Source organism: Triturus cristatus, chromosome 4_2 (genome assembly GCF_964204655.1).
Source record: "Triturus cristatus chromosome 4_2, aTriCri1.1, whole genome shotgun sequence".
Lineage (NCBI taxonomy): Eukaryota > Metazoa > Chordata > Amphibia > Caudata > Salamandridae > Triturus > Triturus cristatus.
In genome coordinates this window covers 592,177,728-592,193,512 of record NC_140586.1, presented here as the reverse complement: position 1 = coordinate 592,193,512, position 15,785 = coordinate 592,177,728, and the positions used below count along the sequence as shown (strand labels likewise).

The following is a 15,785-nucleotide window of genomic DNA, read 5'->3' as shown; positions in this document are numbered from 1 at the left end:
GCAACAAACACACCCACAATGGCTGCAATGTACATGATAGCCAGGAGGCTGCGTATTCGGGCCCTTGCACACAGGAGAATGAGACAGGAACGTATCTTCAGGCTGCGCATCACCCTGTTCCAGAACACTGAAGAGGAGATCTATGACAAGTACAGACTGCACCCACAGACCATAATGGACCTGATTGAGGAGCTGAAACCCCACTTGGAGCACCCTACTCGCAGGACACAAACAATTCCCACACATGTGCAGGTCCTGTGCTCCCTGCACCTCCTGGCGTCAGGGAGTTTTCAACGGGTCATAGCGGAGGTTGGTGGGGTGTCACAGAGTGCACTTTCGCGCTTCTTCCATGCCTTCCTAGATGCAATGCTACTGAGGCTCTCACATCACATTTACTTCCCCACCACCCAACAGGCATTACAGCAAACGATACTGGACTTCTACCAGATTGCACGTTTCCCCCACGTCATTGGCTGCATTGACGGGACCCATGTGGCCATCACACCCCCAGCAGAAACTGAATATGTCTACAGGAATCGGAAATGCTACCATTCCCTCAACATACAGATTGTGTGCAACGCTAAATATCACATCGTAGCCAAATACCCCGGCAGTACACATGACTCCTTCATCTTCCGACACAGTGGAATACACAGACGTCTGAGTGCTGGAGAGTTTGGGGAGGGGTACCTGCTCGGTAAATACATTGCACACATCAATACATCCACTACATCACTTGAGGGGGGGGGACATTGACTCACCTATTGTGTTTTTTTCCATGCAGGTGACAGTGCCTATGCAGTGCGCGACTTCATCCTGACCCCATACCTGGATCCTGCAAATGCAAGTGAGAGGAGCTACAACAGGGCACACAGATCTACACGCTGTGTCATTGAGCGAACCTTCGGAATCCTGAAGAGCCGCTTCAGGTGCCTGCATAAAAGTGGAGGCGCACTGCAATACAGCCCTGAGACCTGCTGTAAAATCGTGGCAAGCTGTGCAATGCTACATAACATGGCAATGAGGAAAGGCACCACAATTGATGTGACCGATACAGACACATCGGATGACGAGCGCCCTGCTCCCCCTGCCAGACCAGCACCAGGAGTTGGGGCAGCTGCTGGACGCCAGAGACGGACTGAGATCACACGAAACTACTTTTAGGTGAGTATTGAGGAAATGAGACTACAAAGCCTGATGATGTGTCGAGTGTTTAATCACACTTCACATGAAAGAAATTGTAATTGTCCCCAGCACATGTTGTACACACAGTGCAGAGAAGGCACAAGAAATAGGGCAAACAGCCTTTTGCGGGTTAATGCACCCGTGTTGCAGTCAGTGTCCCCGCAGATGATCACCTCCGTCGGTGCCGTCCAGGGTGAGTGCCCCCCATGGTGCGCCCTTGGCCTGCTACCTGTCTGCCACTGCGGCGTCTTTCACCTGGCAAGGTTGGAGTGATGCTGCTGCGACTCGATGTGTCCTCACTCTCAGCAGAGGCCATTAGTGCGCTGCCACCAGCATTGGCTGTCTGCAGCTGTTCCACAGCAGTGGTCACCTGTGCCAGCCCTCGTGCTATGTCCTGGCAGCAATGTGCCATGTCCACCTGCATGGTTACGCTTCTGCGTGTGAGTGCGCTGGTGGTGGTGCAGAGGCGGTTGACTGCCTTTGTATAATTGTGTAGCCGTGCATTGGCACGTCGTCCAGCCCTGTCATTGGCAGCTTGGGTGTCCCTCAAAGTGGCACAGAGCTCTTGTATTGCCGCTACCATGTTGTGATTGTCCTGATGTATGCGGCCTAGCTGGCGATTTATTGACCGCATTGCCTTGCTTTGCAGGCGCTGTTCCTGCAGCATGCACTGTTCCAAGCCGGAGAACACGGTGCCCTCTCCTTCTGTTGCAGTGCTGCTCCTGGGCCTTGACCTGGAAATGGCCTGTTCCCTTTGCCTTGGTGTTGGTGCGTCATGACGGGGCATGTCTGTCACACCCTGACTCCCCTCTCTCCTGTCGGTGTCATCGCCTGTTGCTGGGACTTCGTCCTCAAATGGAGGCAGTGGGGGCACATGTGCGCGCTTCCTGCGCTGAATTGGCTGCTGCTCTGTCTCATCGCTGGAGTCCGCAGGGTCTGCAGGCTCCTCTCCCTCTGCGCTGTCTTCTTGTGGCATGCCGTGTGCTGTGGATGTAAAGGGGACTACATGAGTTTGTGTTACTGTCTGCATGTGGCACTCAATAAAGTTACAATTCTTTGACGGCTAACCTCTGACACATTTCTATTCAATGATCCCCAAAACACATATGTTGCATTTAATTGTGATGGTGTCATGGACACACAGTCAGACACAGTACTACGAGTCCCATGATGCATTGCTGGGTGTGCTGTAAGACCTGGGCTGGATTGGCATGTTGGGAGTTTACTATGCGCATTTGGGGGAGTGTGCAAGGGATGGGGAGGAGTGCAGGGTGATTTGGCATGCATCTTACCTTGTCTGCTGGATGAGGGGTCGGAGCTGTCTATTGCCGCCAAACCACCAACGCTCTCAGGCAGGAGGGTAGACTCCACGAGCTCCTCATGGGGGGTTGGCTGCTCTGCAGTGGATGGTCCTCCTCCAGTCTGATTGGCATCCTTGAGTCTGGCTGCCACCCTCTCCTTGGACCTCTGGCGCATATCATACCACCGCTTGCGCAGCTCCTCGATGGTGCGTGTGGTGACTCCAACAGCATTCACCTTGCTCTGTATTTCCAGCCAGATTTTCCTCTTCCTGGCCTCTGGGACTTTGAGTGCCTTCTTCCCAAACAGGAGCTCATGGCTGCAGACCATCTCCTCAATGAGGACCTCCTGCTCCTTTTCTGAAAACTTGTGTTTTCTCTTTCTTTTTTCTGCATCTTTGCCCTGCTGGTTTTGTTTGGGATCCATTGCTGGTTGCTGTCTCCAGGAAAGCCTCCTCACACTCCACAAGCAGCCTCTGGGTGTGGCTCAGGTGAGCAGGTGCAGGCAATCACTACAGTTTCCTGTTTGTGATGTCATCAGCCTGCACCAGGCTTGCAGATTCCCGTTTTTGCGATTTTTTATTTAGCGAATTTCGCTATTAAGAAATCGCAATACGGGATTCTGCGAATTATTTGCGATTTTTAAGGAATCGCAAATGATTAGCGATTTATTTTATACATCCCGTTAAGCGAATCTGATTTTGCGAATCGCAAAATCTCGCAAATTAGGATTCGCTAAAGGGGAGTTTGATACATATGCCCCCAAATCCTTTAATCTCGCAGATCTTCAGATAAGTAAATGTTATGTTATGTTATGTTATTTAAATTTAATTGAGCGCACAGATACTCGGGAGTGTCCCGGCGCTAGCAACAGAAAAAAGGCAACAATCCCACAGAATTCATCAGAACAGTAGGGTCTTCAAGGATTTCCTGAACAAGAGAGGATCACAAATGGCCCTCAAAGACAGGGGAAGGGCGTTCCAGGCAAGGCAAGCTCTACGGGCGAAGGAGTTGCCCCCCAAGCGGGCCCGCTCAAATTTGGGGATCTGCATAAGCAACAATGAGGAAGACCTCAGCTGTCTCCTAGGGATGTAAAGGGAGAATCGGACCTGAAGATATTTGGGGCCAAGACCATAAAGGGCTTTTTGAACAATAGACAGCATTTTAAATTTAAGGCGAGACTGAACTGGGAGCCAGTGAAGAACCCGCAGTTGGTCTCGGGCACTTTGCCGGGAGGACAGTCCGCCCAGAAGTCGGGCTGCTGAATTCTGGACCACCTGTAATTTCGATACAAGGTAACCAGGGCTCCCTACCAAGAGGGCATTGGCATAGTCTAAACGGGATAAGAGCAAAGCGCGCACCACCGTTTCTCTAGCCCTAACCGGGAGCATGGGAAGGAACTTCCTAAGACTCCGCAAAAGCCCAAAGCATGTGCCGGTAAGTTTTTTAATATGAGAGGCAAAGTTAAGGTTATCATCAAACCAAACACCGAGGTTTTTAACGGCTCCATTAGTCGCTGGGGGGCATGGAAAGCCCGAGGGCCAAAGTTTTGTTCTAAACTCAGAGGGAAACGAGCCGAACAGCAGAACTTCTGACTTAGCCTCGTTGCATTTAAGCTGTGCATTAGCCAACCACTGAAATACCGAAGACAGACACTGATGAGGTTTGACCATCGAGTCATCTGCTTTGCTCCAGGTAAACAGCAGTTGGGTATCGTCGGCGTAGGCCATCACTTTAGCCCCCAGGGACTCCGCCAGGAAAACCAGTGGAGTCACATAGATATTAAAAAGCAGAGGGCTGAGTGACGACCCCTGAGGTACCCCCGTGGTGACATTAAGGGGAGCCGAAGCGCACGGAGGGAGCCAGACCTGCTGAAACCTACCCTCCAAAAAAGACCTGATCCAGAGCAGCACATTCCCAGACACTCCAATGTCCGAGAGGCGGTCGAGGAGCTTGGCGTGGGGCACCGTGTTTTCATTTTAAGATTTATATCCTTGAAGAACACTGTGGTGTGTCTTTGGTACCGCCATTACAGGCTTTTAAAGTTGATAAATGTGTGGTCTACCTTTTCGTAATGTGCTGAGTTGAAGTATTTGTGGAAGAGTGACCATTTCAGAACCTGTCTTTCAGTTCTTTGTGCTGCGGAGAGTAGTAGACACTGTAGGCCTATCGTTCCAGATCAAAACAGGCAAATTAAAGATAGAACAATAGTTACTTCCAAAATATCTAAAATACAAATCTTTGAAACTTTTAAATTCCCAAATACAGGCAAGCTCTCCGCCTTTTGTAAGACTGAGCTGCTTCAGTATTTAAACTTGTGTTCAAGCATTTTGGAAGTGAGTGTGTTGTAGGTATTCTGCTCAGGTACTGATCTATGCTTGGGACTATTGAACATCAACATGTAGGGACTGAGTCACCATACCACCTCAGTATCTGTGAGCCCAAGTCCGACTAGCTATAGTGGCGCACTTGCACTCCTAACCTTTCCAAAGAAACAAGTGAGTTGGCACCCAAGAATACAACACTCTCTATCCTCCCAGGGATCACAGTAACAGGACACTCGCTTTCTCACTTTTACTTGTCCACAATAAGATAAACAAAAGATACAAAGGAAATGTATACTGTTTATTCAAACTATTGTGTTCAAAGATGCAGTATTTGCACCCCAATTAGACAACATATGCATATCAAAAATATCATTAGTATGGTTAGCAAACCATGTACCATAAAAAGCCTGTCATGTTATAAGACAGATTAGCCCAAACCCTCCCTTTCTACTGAAGCTAAATAAATATTATAGATCTCTGGGATTAGTGGCGGACCCCGTACCTTAGCAAACATAGATGGATACTCTACATTTCAGCTGATGCAGCACTCTTGTCTCAGGACCTTTGCTCTGTGTTTTTTTCAGAAACCATATCCTCAGTTATATGACAAGACATTTGTGCTCACAAACAGCAATTGCATTTTCTTGTTGTGTCTAGGTGCTAGTGTCTGACAAGTGAGACTAACAAGGGGCAATGTTGTTTGACCTTGTCAAGGGTGTTCAGACTAAATCCCAAGAAAAGAATAAAATACAAAAACATGTGCTGATTCTGTGTGAAAATACAATGTGGCACAAAGGCAAACGTGTTATGTTGGAACGTCTGCAAAATAAAAAGAGGTCTACAATGTGCACAATTAGACTAACATAGCGAAAATGACAATGGGGCATTCAAGAAACACACAACACCCTACCTTTGGTAAGGATAGTAGCACAGTAAAAGCACAAAATGATACAAACTCGAAGCAAAACTTGAAAAAGTCATATTTCATATTTCGAAAACTAAAACAGGAATGCCAGTTTGGAAAAATAATCAAATCATAGTGCTTCGGAGGAATCCATTGTGCCACTTGCCAATTCAAAAGCCAGGGACTCCATAAAGGAGTCTGACTCCACCAAAGATGACTAATCTACATTCCAAGTCACAAGCTCCAAAGAACAGACATGATTGTTGGTCCCAGCAGATGCTGGAATAATTACCGGGCAACCTGCATCCGTGTTAGCAGAGCTTGCATTCTGTGATCCATGTGCCGATGCACATACTTCCTCGAAAATGATTGGCTCACACCTTGTATTGTGAAGAAGTTGCAAACCCAAGGGACAGTGCTTAAAATGGGTCGGTAAGGGACTCTTTAGCAGTTCAATGTCCAAGGCAGTGAGTACTTGTGAAAGCAGACCAATATCCAGTGCCCATTCAAAGGAGCACCAGAGACAGTGAAACACGGGTTGTGTGCAGGTATACCAGGCAGGTTGGAATGTTATGGACCAGTCAAGATCCAGCTCTTGCAGTAGAAATATTCCAAAGATCTGAAGCATAGGCTCACTATAGCGTGGATCGGTTGTTCCAGAGGGCCTGCGAAAGAAACATCTACTGTGTAAAAGCAGACATATGATGAGAATGCAGCAAATGAGGAAAAACAGCAGCGGAAATCCTGTTAATACACTTGAAAAAATAGAATAGATAAAGCTGGCATTATTCTAAAGACAGTTTGTAATGAACTGACGAGGCCGGAGCTGACAAATTTAAAAAAGTGTGCAAGACTGGCAGTATTTGAAGCATTAAAACTTGGTGCACTAATTCACCGAAATGCAGAGGAAGACTTGTATTTAACAATGACTGCATTTCACTAGAAGTTCAGCCACCTACAATTCGAAGGTTTCTCAAGCAGATATGAGAGCTACCTCATGTTGAATTAATAATGGTTTGAGTCTGCTTAGCTTGTCGAAGTCTGCTTCAAAGTTGGAATGGACGGCCACAATGAGCTATCTATCATCCCATGCGGAGGGGTAAACAAGACATTGTTGCAACTAATGACGAGCTGGGAAGCGGACAAAATATAGGGGACACCTGTTCCATTCTGCAGCAATCTTGATCTGCTGGAAAGTGGATTATTAGTAGGGGCAAATGTATGTCTGCCACTGGCAATAAGGCCACTAACACTGTATAGGGCTCAGAATTTATTCCTATGCTCAACCCTTGGTAGCTTGGCTGTGAGCAGGCAGGCTTAACTTCAAAGCCAGGTATGCAGAGCATTTAAAAACACAAATTCAGCAAATAATTAAGACACAATGCACAATAAAAATCCAACATCAATTTATAAAAATAGGAAATATTTGTATCTTTAAAATGACCACTTAATGACAAACATCCAATGTAGGGAACCGGAGAAATGAATTTTCAGAGATTTAGCATTGTCTAGCAAATAAAAACCTATAGCGCCTTATAGGGACGTCTGGTCGCAATAGACCAGGTCAAAGTCAAAGTTTCAGGCCAACCGCGATGGAGCCCTGCTCGGCTAACTCTCGCTGTATGTCTCGGTCACAGTTTTTACTTTCAGACTTAGAAACGTTTCTGGAGCTTTACTTCCTGTGGTCTCTCGAAGCTCTCAGCCAGTCCGGATTCAGGGATGGTTCACCGGATTGCCTTGCGACGAGCTCCCGGTCAAACTTATGGAAGTCCTACCTCCGGAGCCTTTCAGCGGCGCAAACCAAGGATCGAGGCCGACACGCGGTTGAAGGCAGGCGGTCTAGCTTGCCAGGTTGAGTTGGTCCCCTTATGGAGCTTTTTTCCAAAGTTGCTCCAAAGTTCTCCAAATTTCTGGAACTTCTTCCTGAAGTTCCCGAAATGGTACCAAAGTCTCTCAAACTCACTCCAAGGTTCTGGAATCTCCAGGTGGTCCTTGAAAGTTGAGGATTTCAGTGCCCACAATCCACTTGGACAAAACCCTTACAAATCCACTCGTAGTTCTCCAGGTTGATGATTCTTGGTGGTAATGTTTTAGGTGAGCTCCGTTAACCTATAGCTTGCAGGGAGTCCACTCTTTAATCCTTTTACAGCAAGGTAGTCCACAGGGCTGTAGTTCCATATGGCGCAGAAGGTGAAATCTTTACAGTGCAGGCCTTAGGAACTTCTCGGAATGACCCTTCTTGCTTTCTTAGGTTCAAGGAGCAGATATGAGAGGCTTATTCCAAATTCTCTGGGTCAAGCAGGAGGTCACTCTTGTCCAATGGGGTGTAGGGTACTGCCCCAAGGTATGACTACTTCCTGGAGAGTGTGGCACTATTTTGTCCCAGAGTGCACCATAATAGCTGATTTTTCAAAAGGGAGAGAAGAGCTCGCTAAAAACACCCCTAGGATGGCTAATCTCCTTAGTCTCTCCCCCTTGCATCTACTCATTCCTTCCTTAAGCCTAGCATCTGGCTGGATTCAAAAGAGTAGAGTTGTAAATGACTTTGGTGTCTTCCCCTTCCCTTGAAGTCCATTGTTTACGACTCCTCCCCCTGCTCTGGCATTCCTGTGTAACAGAACACTGCCTTCCCAGCAGAGCTGGTCAATCCCAGGGGCTCTTTATCACATCTTCAAAGAAGCCTGGCTAATCCACTTAACTCTGACCAATCAGGACAGACCAATGGAAGGCTGAATCTGGGCTTACAAACAAGAAAGTCTTATAACTTCTTGTCTGTACATTTTAGGAGAAATTCAACAATATCATATTGTTGAGTTTATTAATACCACTCTGGGAAGTCTTTGAATGGTATTTTTAGCCTTCTTCTATCAAGAGTTATTAGTTAATAACTTCTTGCCATGTTAACCTATGCAGCTGGGGATTTGCAATGGGAAAAATGACTTGGGCCATTTTTCCAGCACCAGGGCTTACAAAAAACATATTTTATATAAGTACTCTGCCTATATCTACATGACCCTCACCCCTGGAACAGCTAGGGTATACTTTAGGGGTTCTGACTATGTAGACATATTGCAGATCTTCCCTCCACAGTGCTCCTAGCACCAACGTCTATTTTGTGCAGCACTTTATCAGAATGTGGGGAGTGAAATGTGCAATTTCAAGTAACCCAGGGCATATAAAACTATTTTTTTAAGGGTTCTCCTTATACATACCTGACCCACCCCACCCCTGGGACAATTAGAGGAGACCCTGGGGGTACCTAATATGCCCAAACATTGTAGGTTATCTATTTTGTAAGTGCCCCAAACACCAAAGTCGAGTTTGGGCACAATTTACTGTTTAAAAGCAGTCCTGCAACACAAGGATACCTTTAAACTGACCTTAGGCTCAGCAGTGCACACTTGCAAGTGCAGAAAGGGCTGCTGTCCTCTAAACTGCCATGCCCCATTATATGCTAGGGACTTAGAGGTAGTTTCAATCCCCCTGCCCTATTATGTACTAGGGTCTTATAGGGAAGGTCATGCGAATCACAGGGGTACCCCAACCCATAGTTCACCCTAGTGTATGTAGGTGTTTTCACTGTATTCTAAGTATCTCTTTCAGCATAGAACTGGCCATTTTTAAGGGTTTGAAGCATTCAGCTAAACTGCAAAATAGATCTAAGCTGACTCTGCCCATAACATGTTGACATTTCACTTTGCATAGTATCAATAACAGATGTCACAATGCTATTTAAATTATAAATACGTATTAATAGTATTATCAAAAACAACAAGAACTTTATCGAAATTATCTTGGTCAATTTGTCTTAAACGTACAGCAGCTTCAATCTGGGATGATATCCAAATGTTATTATAGGTAGCATAAATACATCTTCTACAACATGGAGATTTGGGACCCAAAAATGAATCTTACAAATTCATGTCTTCAGACAGGAGATAAATAATTATTTGACTGCAGACTGTGTGGAATGTTCTAACCAGTGTTGACACAATTTCCCAACCAAATAGGTGGTAATAATACCAGATTGCTGTGATTGAGTGTATCAGAGGTCGGTGTGCTTGATTTAAACCCTGGTGCGGAATTCAGAAAACCAGCATGACAACCATTAGTGTCTGTTGGCTACAAAACCACCTGTTTGGACCTGAAAGTGTGGAAGTGAATGTACCATTCTGCACCATGCTATTTAGTTGTTCTTTGGTGTAATTTGTCAAACTTTGCCAGTTATCGAAGCGGGCAATAGAGGGAATTGTTGGTGCTTTCATTTCTTTATTTTTTTGCCAATCCAAGACATGTAGTCTACTGGACCAATGTCATTCAAGAAAATCATTTGTGTGGGAATTAAGCAGGATCGGAATAAGGTTTCCGTTCCCTGAACCTGCCAAGATTTTGTTCCCCATATTGATTTAAAATTAATTGTGTCCTTCCAGTAATCATAACCTTCAAGGGCTAATTGGTAGACAAACGAAGCTGCATATATGAGCGTGGTGCGGTAGGAACTGATTTGAAATAATATGACGTGGGGTCTGAAGCATCATATCCTGTAAAATATGTGAACTTGTCTTTATGAGTTTTGGAACTCCCTAGTGGGGGAGTCGGGCATTGTTCCTATTGTTTATAATTAAACAATAGACGTTGAGTACTGGGTCCGTGTAGAAAATGATTGTAGGAAGCTGGCTTTCTAAATAGTGTACTAAAAATAAGCACACTACGCGGAGAGTTCAGAGAATCCCCAAATGGTACACAGAGGTAAAAGCAGATACTTCTAATGCTCTTTTTCTGGTAGTGTGGGTGAGCAGTTAGGCTTATCAGGGGGTAGTGCTCAGCATTTGTTGTACTCCGCAGTGGCAATAAATGAGACACACACTCAAGACTAAATCCAATGTATGAAAATAAGATCTATTTTATGTAACTTTTAAGACCAAGAACACAGTTTTAAGGTAAGTACGCACCATAGGAAACAATATGGCCGCAAGACTGCCACACGGACGTGCTCCGTGTTAGCCCTGTCCGGACCCACTACTCTGATGCGTGTTTTGAGCCCCAACATCGCCAACAGACACTACTGAGGGGCAAGGAAGATGAACGTAGACCGTCGCGCAAACATTGAGGACGACCCGGTTGAGCCGCAGAAGGGATGTGAACCTAGATGGCGACGGTTTAATGCGCCAGCCGGACCGAGCTGCAAGAAGGGGACGGAGGTCAAGCGATGCCGCAGGGAGGTGCCGTGTGCAGCCCATCAACCAAGGAGACGGTTGGCAGCAGGTAAAGTAAAATCCAGGTCGGCGGAGGAGAGCCTGGGGCAGTGCTGCGTGGTATCAGCCTGTCACGCGTGGGATGACAGCAAGAGGCGGCGGCCGATGCCTGTAGGCCCCCCCGGGTCCCTGACTCCTCTGAGAGATGTTGCGGGGTGAACTGAGGCCCCACGAGAAGTTTACTGATCGAGTGGAGAAGGAAACCGGAGGCGTCCCACCTGATCCTAAAATGACGGCCGTCTCTCTCCCTTGCAGCTACAACATGGTAGGCTCCCCATGAGTCCCTTGGAAAAGGTGGGGTGGTTCCAGAGGGGTCCTAGGCCCAAGCCTGCCAGAAAGGGTTTATACCTCTGCAGTTTGAAGACGAAGAGAAAAAACACTTGATGCCTCACCCTAAGATGGCCCCCAGAAGTAGCCTCTGCCACTATTGAGCCTCAATTCAGCAAGCCCTAAGTACAGGACGCATTGGGAAAGTTTCATGGGGGCAGCAAGACAACACACAAGGGCGCGCTACGAACCCCACAAAGGAGAGATACATTGCGGGGGCGAGCTGAAGAGAAGGAGACGACCGCATCTATTCTGTGACATAAGAGCGCCCAGCGGAGCTTCAGAGAGAGGTAAATCTGCAGGAGTATGCAGGGAGACTGCTCCGGAGTATGTAAGGGAGGAGCACTCCGAAGCGCCCAGGCTCCCCCTACCACTGATGACATGAATGTCATAGGTGGCTTCAGGGTGCATGTCAGGACAAATCTGATACTGACATCAGTATGGATTTGCCAAGACGAGGTGTTTGAAAATAAACACCATTATTTTCAGAGAAGCCATTATGTAGCTGAGTAATGACTAGTGCCCAGTACATATCTTAAGATGTCTTCCGGAACACTTGCAATGTAGCAGCAATGGAACCAGACATCACAGGGGCATATAAGCTCATGCAGATAGGTCCTCACATATAATATAATGCACCCTGCCTTAGGCATCTAAGGCCTGCTGTCGGTGTGACTTACTTACATTATACACAGGTAGTGTGCCATGTCGGGTTTTCAAATGGTTTGCACCATTTCATGCAGCCTGCAAAGGCGGTGTGCATGCAATTTGTGTATTGGGCCCTTAGGTTGGGATAATACATGCTTCAGTCCTTAGGGACCTTCTTTAGTACTCATGCCCAAGGTAGCAGGGATACCATTTACTAGGTAATTACAGGGGTGCTAATGCCCTTGCCAATTGGTTTAACATTTGAACATGTACCTTGTTTTAGGAAAACAGCACTGGCACTGGGGACTGGCTAGCAGGGACCCAGTGCACTATTAGTCAAAAAGGATCAGTACTAGGGCAAAAGGTTTGGGTGACTATGTCAAAAGGAGGCACTTTCCTACACCTGTCACCACAGATGAGTTCCTGACCCCCTGCTTGGGAAAGCCAACATTCTCTGATGTTAGGAACAATGCCTGCTCTGGAGGAAGGTGACCACACCTCCTCCAGCAGGATGGCTAGTGAATTAGCATACTGAGGCCTCAGGCTTCAAAGTCTCTGCCGCCTTTGATATGCAACCCTGGCTTCCTCATGATCTGGGGAATGCCACCCCCTGCCTCGTGCTCATTTGGCACTAGACCAGGCAGGAAAATTAGTTAGTCAATAGTTGTGTTGCACTATCAGGCTAGGCACACCCTTAAGGTCGGCCACCTGAAGTGGACTTTCGAAGAAGGGTTTCACAATCTTGTTTTTGGAAAAACTAGGAACTCTGAGACAGTTTTATGCCCACTTTCCCCTGGAAGTGGTCATATAGGGGGTGTATTTACCCCAGGGGTAGGTAGCCCATTGGCTACTACCTTATACTCCCTTTAACACCCTTAAATTCAATATTTAAGTGGCCCCCTGACACCAGGAACTCAGATTCAAATTCCTGGAAACTGAAGATGACAAATGAAGAGGTGTCACTGCGAGAACTGAGGACTGACCATGAACGTGGCACGAAACCCTGCCTAACTGCGGTACCCTCAACAGTTGCAAATACCCAACTCGTCCAGAAGCTGTGCATTCCTCCAACGCTTGAAGGACTTCCCAGCATTTTGACAAGCAGTGAGCATCTCCCTTGGGATGGAGGTGCCATCCCCTAGCAGCCGCAGGCACTGACCGCATCTGCCCGGTCCACCGTGCTGCTGGCCATCTGGCCCACATGGGAGCAGCACTTCATGAAGAGGTCTTCGTGTATCTGGGATGTCAGATCTGTCTCCATGCTGAGTTTGGAGATCCCAGACCGTCAAGGAGCTGCCCAGCTCCAATAACCTGGGTATCTGAGCATTTGCTGCAATCAAGTCTTTTGGAGTGTCTAGTCTGGACACCACCACCGCCAAAGACGACCTGCTGACAAATGACTACAGGATCAGTGGGGCCTGCTTCAAGAGTGGCCCTGCTGTCCTGTTTTCTTCCCCTCTCCGGGTCACCAAAGTAAAAGTGAGAGCCTCTAACGCAAGTGACCCACCAGATCAAAATATCTCTGCACCCGATCCCCACAGCCCGAGTTCACAAAAAACAGCGGTGCCCCCTTGCCCCAGAGACCCTAAATAGCAGAGACTCCCTTAAACCCAGGGGGGTGACTGGTTGAAAAGTTTCAGCACTCCGTCCATCATCTTGTTGTGTTTGCTATGTTCACCCTAAGTGGCCATGGATATGGCCAGACGTGGGTCCCTTGCTAGCTATGCCACTGGATTCAAGCTAGCCCAACTGACGAGGGGTGAAACCCCAAAACCGGTTTCAGGATGCTTGTTCCCGGTCCAAGGAGGACCTGGCCTGGCAGTTCGGGCTGGACTGTTCCCATGAGGTGCAGGGTCGTGACTGATTTGCATGTGGCAGGGTTCAAACTGGGTTGGCATAGTGAGCAAAAGAACAATGGATTAAATTCAGATCTGTGACTGAGGGTGAGTGGTTGAACAGTTTCAGCACTCCGTCCATCATCTTTTTGTGTTAACTAACAGCATGCATGCCACAAAAAAGGGGATTTTCCTGAGACTGTGCCACAGGTTAGTACCTTTCTTCTCCATACTTATTCTTTCCCTTGAGGCCCAAGGGCAGCTGCAACAACGTTTACCCCCCTTGTTTGTTTGCTGCCTCATTAGACTGCTGAGCCAGCGCTGGCTGCTGTTCCCCCCTCCGTCATGGCCGCATAGGCGAGGCGAGGCGAGCCCTCTGAAGAGCTTGGTCCTCTGTGTGGTGACACAACCTCCGCTGGTTCCTCTGGGATCTACTCCAGCCTTCCCGGCTAGATGTTTCCATATCTTTGCCTGCAGCGGTGGATCTCTCTTCTGCTGCTCTCTGCTTGATCCTACAAGCAGGCCATCTGGTACACAGAAGCCTTTTGATACACCAAACGACATTGTAAACAGCTGGAAAAGAAATGGAGAGCCAGCCAAGACTCCACTGACAAAACTTCTTACAAGGGTGCACTCAGACACTATCACCAGCAAATAAGAGACACAAAGAAAAAAGCAATAGTAGACCGCATCGAAGGAAGCTCCAACAGCTGCAAGGAGATCTTCTCAATCGTTAAGGATCTCACGTCACCCTCAGCCACAGTCACAAACATCGCTACCTCCCAGCAACTCTGGGACAATCTGTCCAACTTCTTCCACAACAAAATCACAAACACCTACAGCAACTTTACACACCAACCCAACCCCAGAGAACTCATTTCGAACCTACCCACCACCAACCAAGACGGCCACCGACCGAATGGACAACCCTCACCAGAAATTACATAGTAGCAATAATTCACTCAGGGGCGCCAATGGACCCATGCCCCCACCACATCTTCAGCCTGGGAACATCACCAATCAGCAGCATCCTGACCCACATCATCAACACCTCCATCACATCTGCCACTTTCAAATTTTCCAGGATGACTTGCAGAAAAGCCCGCAGTCGACCCCGAATCAACTGAGCAACTTCTGACCCATCTCCCTGCTTCCCTAGCCAGTCAAAGTGATTGAGAAGGCCATCAACAAGTAACTCTCAACCCACCTTGAACTTCACCATCTTCTAAACAACTCTCATTCAGGATTCAGAAAGGACCACAGAACCAAAACAGTACTCGCAGCCACCTATGACATTCAAAACATCCTGGACCGTGGAGAAACAGTGGCCCTCATCCTGCTCGACCTCTTTGCAGCCTTCAACCCTATCTCCCATAATTCCCTTATCAGAAAACTCCACGAGATTGGCATGCAAGTATCCGATCTCAAATGGATCCGTTCCTTCTTCATGGGAAGAATCCAAAGGGTCAGGCTGTCACCCTTCACAACAGAGACCAAGAAATTGATAGGCGGATTCCCAAAGGGATCATCCCTCAGGCCCACCCTTTTCAAAATATACATGACACCGCTCGCCAACATCATCCAATCACAAGACATCCCCGTCATCTCCTAAGCTGATGACATCCAACTCATCATCTCCCTGACAGACAAAACAACCACTGCCAGAACAAGCTTCCCCAACTGCATTACCATGGTAACAAACTGGATGTGTACCAACTGCCTGCAGCTCAGCTCTTACAAGACAAAAGTACTGGTCTTCAGCAACAAGGCCTCCCCATGGGACTCCACCTGGTGGCTGCTGGAGCTAGGATCAACATCCACAACCACAGACGACACAAGAAATCTAGGTATCATCCTAGACGTCAAGCTCAATGTGACGGCTCAAGTCAATGCATTGTGCACCTCCTGCTTCAACATCATCCACATACTGCGAACAATCTTCAAATGGTTGCCTCAGAACGCCAGAAGGACCATCATGCAAGCACTCATCACCAGCAGGCTGGACT

At 47.5% G+C, this 15,785-nt stretch overlaps 1 protein-coding gene across 1 annotated transcript in view; it reads left to right on the top strand.

Moving 5' to 3' along the window:
• Positions 1-15,785, top strand: part of MSH4 (mutS homolog 4) — a 1,782,190-nt gene that overhangs the window by 550,817 nt on the left and 1,215,588 nt on the right. The gene's annotated exons all lie outside the window — the stretch shown is intronic.